This window comes from Protopterus annectens, chromosome 11.part0, assembly GCF_019279795.1.
Source record: "Protopterus annectens isolate FY-2018-M chromosome 11.part0, PAN1.0, whole genome shotgun sequence".
In the NCBI taxonomy this organism is placed as follows: Eukaryota; Metazoa; Chordata; order Ceratodontiformes; family Protopteridae; genus Protopterus; species Protopterus annectens.
In genome coordinates, this window is record NC_056745.1 from 671,256,228 (window position 1) to 671,262,227 (window position 6,000).

General features: G+C 34.7%; 1 protein-coding gene across 3 annotated transcripts in view; it reads left to right on the forward strand.

Moving 5' to 3' along the window:
- Positions 1 to 1,374, forward strand: part of AMN1 (antagonist of mitotic exit network 1 homolog) — a 1,021,978-nt gene extending 1,020,604 nt beyond the window's left edge. For all 3 annotated transcript variants that reach the window (XM_044088123.1, XM_044088122.1, XM_044088124.1), the window contains exon 8: positions 995 to 1,374. The gene's annotated coding sequence lies outside the window, so the exon portion shown is untranslated. The remainder of the gene's footprint in view (positions 1 to 994) is intronic.
- Positions 1,375 to 6,000: the final 4,626 nt, after the last annotated feature.

The following is a 6,000-nucleotide window of genomic DNA, read 5'->3' on the forward strand; positions in this document are numbered from 1 at the left end:
CAGCTCTAGCTAATGGTTTGGGTGCATGGAAAGTGCCTTTAAGCTTTGGATGCTGGCTGGCTGTTATATCCTATGCACGATATAACCCTTGTAACTTAGGCTTCTGCTGCAGTGATCACTTGAACATCCACTGTTATCGTAAGTTTACTTACACAACCGCACTTTCCATTCATTTACCTTCCTTTCATCTGCATCTACATTTAAAATTTGTGGAATTACAAAAGTTACACACACAGGAAGCTTGCATATTGCATAACAAATGCATTACTAGTGTGTAATAAGAAGGGGAAAAAAATCACCACAAATAATTTCTTTGTTATATGTCACCCCCTGACACCACAGATATCATAAGGAATTGTTAATTTAGAGTGCACTGTAGAACGATTTTGATCTGTCTCTCACTTTCTGCCTTTCATACTTTCTAATTTACATTGCTTTCAAAATGTTACATTTTTATTATGGACTGCAACTAGTCTGATGGTTGTTCATTTCAACTTGTAGACTACTGTGTGCAGTACCATTAAAGGTCAGTTCTACACTCTGAGCTCAGTAGAAGAGGATAGAAGGGTTACTTAAGAAAATGAAAGTGTGGAGTAACAGAGTTAAACTTCAAGTAAAATTATTTATAATACTAGTTATGAAGTTTTGGAGCATTTCTCCCCGGGCCTCCGCTGAAAACAGGATCTGTGGAACCTAGTCAGACTTTCCCGGTCAACAAATGTTAAATAAAAAAAAAAAAAGTTTCAGGTAAGTAATTATACTTTGCTCATAACAGGTGTGATAATCATAACTGTGTTTATTTTAATAACTCTAGATGTTAGGGTAGATTTATTTTAGACTCCCACTGAAACAATTAGATACGTTTGCACAGGTAATGACTAAGTTACTGAAAAAAATGGTCATGCTGCAGTAGATGTTATCCTCTTTTCAGTAATGAAATACATCTGATGTTCACAGTGTGTATCAGATATATATTATGTACTATTTCTTGCAGGGTAGTTGAAGAGGATGGTAAAGCAACAAAGATATTCCCACGAAGAAGTCACACTACTGGAGAACAGCCAAGATATGCAAAGGAATACATTTATCAGAAGGACTATGAGTTCTTATTAGGAATGTAGACTGAGACAAGTGGCTTGTCTAGTTTTCTTGCTGTAACTGCATCATTTAACCGAGCCCACATACCTGTCTTGCTGTTTTATTATCATCCTTGCCGTCTTCTCTTTGATTGCCCCATTTTTTTTCATTATCTTTATCTTGGTCTTACCATTCCTCTAATCTAACATCCTTGTAAGAAAATTTTGAATAAAACTACATGTTTGTGATGTGAACAGTACCATTAACAACCTGTTAAATAAATTATCTTACTATTTAGATTTTTTTGTGTGTTATTTTTTTGTTTTCTAAATTTTCTTTAGTGGATTCATTTTCATTATATTACATAACTAGAACTTAGCTAATGACATCCTGTGTGCCATTCCTGCAACTCTCAGCTTGGGTCAGCTTGTTCAGAGCTGTTGAGCCAATGAAAAATATAAGTATTAACAGAAAAGGCTGGGTAGAGGATGTACTTTAACCATAAACCAAAATCCACTTGTGTCAGACAGCAAGCACCTTAATATTCTGTATTTTCACCATCTTTGAAAAGGTAGCACAGGCTTCTGCACATCCGTTCCCAACAAATAATTGCAGAAGAGGAATTGAGTCTCAGGTATTTTTCAGATATCTTATGATAAATTAGAAAATGAAAAAATTTCTTTGCTGGAGGTGATTCTACACCAATAGCTCATTTAAGTATGGGAATATTCTTGCAGTTAATGTCTGAGCTGTTTCAGTAATGATACTAATATTAACTCTGTTTCTCAAAAATACTGCAGCTTTAAGATAAACAGTATTTAACCAGTCATTTGTTAGTCCCTGTTATCTTGTTATCATGAAAATTTAGTTTCTAAAAGTAGATGTCTTCCAGTAACTTGCTGGTATTCTTTGTAGTCCAGAAGCATATATTGTTATTCATAGCTGGACTCCAAGTGTAAAACTAAGAAGAATTTCTTCAATTATTTTCATATTTCTACAGGAGTTCTGACTAAAGCTATACAATGTTCAGTTTTGTAGAAGTAAAATCATTTACTTGACCTTCTAAATGTTAGTTAAGAAGATTTCATTTGTATGCAAATCTCTCAAAAATAATTTTACTGCTAACTGAAAACTTGAATACACTACATTAATATGCAAAGGTGGAGATTTTTTTGATAGACAAGCAAAATGGTAGACTCAGTCATCAAGAAGACCAGCACAGTCATGACTGTTATTTATGCACTGAACATTAGAGAGTATACATTAAGCTTTCTGTCTTTAACAGTAGAAGTTAAAAGATCTTGTTATCATTTAGCAAGAAGAGTGTTCCCTTAAAAACTGGTCTTATGGAACTAGATGCCATCTGCAGTAAGTAGAATTACAGGTAGCTTTTTTAATTAAACAATATCAGTAGTTATTTGAAGGATTGGGAGACAAAGAATGCAGGTCTCACAGAACATAGTTTATAAATTAGGGCGGCACAGTGGTGCAGCGGTTAACGTTGTCGCCTCACAGCAAGTGGTTCTCCGGTTCGATTCTCGGCTGGGGTGCCTTCTGTGTGGAGTTTGCATGTTCTCCCTGTGTTCGCGTGGGTTTCCTCCGGGTACTCCGGTTTCCATCCACATTCCAAAGACATGCATCTGGAGCATTTCTCCCCGGGCCTCCGCTGAAAACAGGCTCTGTGGAACCTAGTCAGACATTCCCAGTCAACAAATGTTAAATAAAATAAATAAATAAATAAAATGTATGCATTAGATGAGGTTGTGAAAAACTAAGGTACAACTGCTTTTCAGTTGCTGGATCCCAAGTTAGTAAACCTCCCTCAAGGTATCTGCTCTGCAGCAGGTAGGGCTAATAAATCATTGAGACTTAAACCTACTAATCCCACTCAAAATCCAAGATAATTATTTATAAAATTCCTATGTTATGCAGGTAAGGATTCAATTCTTAAAAAAATGTCTGATCTGTACCCTGTTTTTTTGATGGCATGCTTTTTATGTCTGTCATTGCCATTAAGTGTAGATCAATCGAGTGTTACTTACTGAATTCTTTCTGTAATTGAGTGCGTGTACATGTAAAGTAAATGTAAACATAGCTAAGTACATGTATTTGTCAACAGAGTGGACAGATGCAGGACATTGCTGTGGTAGGTCTTTTTCTTTCCTATATATTAACTTTAGCTTTACTGTATAGGAAAGATTCAGAGTATGCTACATCAGCATACTTACAGGTAAGAGGATGTTGATACGTTTTGTGCTTTGGCATGAGAGATTGTTATGTTGGACGGTGCAGTGATGCAGCAATAGCGTTGTCGCTTCACAGCAAAAGATTCTGTGGTTTGATTCTCGGCTGGGGTTCCTTCTGTGTGGAGTCTGCATGTCCTCCCTGTATTCGTTTGGGTTTTCTCCGGGTGCTTCGGTTTCCTCCCACGTTACAAAGACGTGCATCTGGAGTATTTCTCCCCAGGCTTCCTCTGAAAATTGGCTTTGTTCCAAATTGGACTTTCCCGGTAAACAAATGTTAATAAATAAATAAAATAAATGTTAAGTGTGAAGTTTGTTAGAGGCTGTGAGCAAATGGTCAAAAATGTGTAGTTGATTTTGTGTGTGTGTGTGTGTGTGTGTGTGTGTGTGTGTGTGTGTGTGTGTGTGTGTCTGTGTCTGTCTGTCTGTGTGGATGCTTGTATGTGAATCTGTGGATCAGAGGTGTGACGTGTATGAATGTAAGGAATCTAGTGTATGTGTGAAGTAGGTGATCTGGAAAGTGCTGTGTGTAAGATAAAAATAAGAGGCTGCAGTGAGCATGTTATGGTACAGTATTGTGTTTGTGAGTAAATGAAAGGTTCCACGCAGTTTGTGTCTTCTGGTAGGGATTTGGTGCATGTTTTGTGAAGGATAATGTGAAGTCTGTGTGTGTGCAATTGTAATGCAGTGTATGTTTGAAAGTGTTTCTGAGACTTCATAGTGAGGTGTGCATGGTGAAATCTTCCTAAGAGGGTCGAGATAGGAGTGCTGTGCAGGGCAAGTGTTTGTGCATTTACCAAAGGTAATTTTGATAGCAGAGTTGGTTATATAAATTTTGAGGGGCTTATGGTAGCCTGCCATCCCAATGACAGGTGTGGGAGCTTGCTTCTATATGAAAAGCATGTTTTCTGTGTTACGCATACATGTACATGCACACACACTTGAAATTATGTGCTTGAAAAGTTTAATCGGCTGTCAGTTATCAAAATGTAGAGTCCCCCCTCCCTTTCTTCATGTTTAGTGACAATATTTTGATCTTTCATAACATCATTCTTTTCAAAGCTACAACATGGCTTAAACATGAACCACCATTTTTTAAAGGATAATCAGATGCATTGTCAAACGTTGGTTCCATACATCTAAAATTAACCTTCTTGTTACCATACTTGCCAATAGTATGCCTTAGTAAACATCTGTATAACACTCATTATTAGTACATATAAGCTATAATGAATAGTAACATTTTATAATTTTTATAGACACTTTTGCACTAATTCACAAGTTTTCTACCACCAAGAGTGGATTCTGGGTCAGGACCAGCAGACCTGGTACCTAATTCTTCACATTTATGCCAAGCAATATTTCCCTCCATAAGTCTTTCCATCTCATTCATCCTTCATATAAATATGCTCATAAAAATTTCTATGTTGAATAGTATGGTTTCTAAACGTGTAAATATTCTTATAAGATCTCCATAAATTTAAACTGTCAGTGCTAAGGAGATATAGTTATTATCCTTAATCCATGTATGTTTTGTTAATTAAAGGGTAATTATAATTTAAAATTTTTAATAATTTTGATACTGATTTTTTTTGCTAGATTACATGATGAGAAACAGAGTGCAACGATCTTAAGTCCATTAATATTAGATTAAGATAAAAGGGTTTGCCGTGTTATTAATTTCAACACATTTTCCCAAATTAAAGATGGTATTATCTTCGACAAGAAAATCTTCTAGTTTCAAGCATTTGTTACTAAAAGCTGATTTCACCTGAATCAGTAACATGCAAAGTATAAAAAATGGTACCATAGAAACGTAACTTGATGTTTATAAGACTCATAGTTTCTTAGAAGAATTTGCATATTACTCAAATGAATTTGTAGTGAGAGCTAATAGTCTAACTGATCTATCCATCCAAGTTGATAAATGTTGTTGCCAGATTTGATTAATGACCTTATTACATATGTTGCTGATATTTGTATTGCATTTCACATCATTTATTAGAATTTGAAGAAATAGGATAGTTTTGGGTCTTTCATATTAAAACTAAACTTAGTCTTTGAAAGAGTAAGTATCTCCAAGGGGATTGGGAAACCTCCTTGACAAAATAATTTTGTCCAGATTTTTTTTGTTTGATTTTTAAATGGTATTCTTTTATGAAGAGATGATAATATGTTGAAGAAGATAATACCACTGGGTATACATTTTTATATTAAACAAATTAATTCATCCAGGAAAATATATTTTAACTTTATTGAAACAAATGGTTATTTTCTCCATTTTATTGAAACAATTGGTTATTTTCTCCATTTTGTCACAAGTATTCTTTAATTGTTATTCTGCCAGATATTGTGATATATTAAAAAATAGCCTAGGAATTTAAGTTATTAAAATATTAGGACTGGATAGCATCCATCTTGAGGAGAAGTAAAAAAAATGATTTAGATTTAGTAAAATCTATAGTATAACTGGTACAGAAACTAATTGTATGAAAACGGACATTAAATAAAGAAGCATTTGTTATAGTTATAATTAATCTGCATATGCAATTAAATGAGTAATAGTTAATTGTTATTGGATTTATTAATGGATTGCAATAAGTTGCCAACAGAATTCAGTTAATAACTAACAAAAGGATTTATGGATAGGGGAAATGACAACCTCAGGAGGTGGTCCACA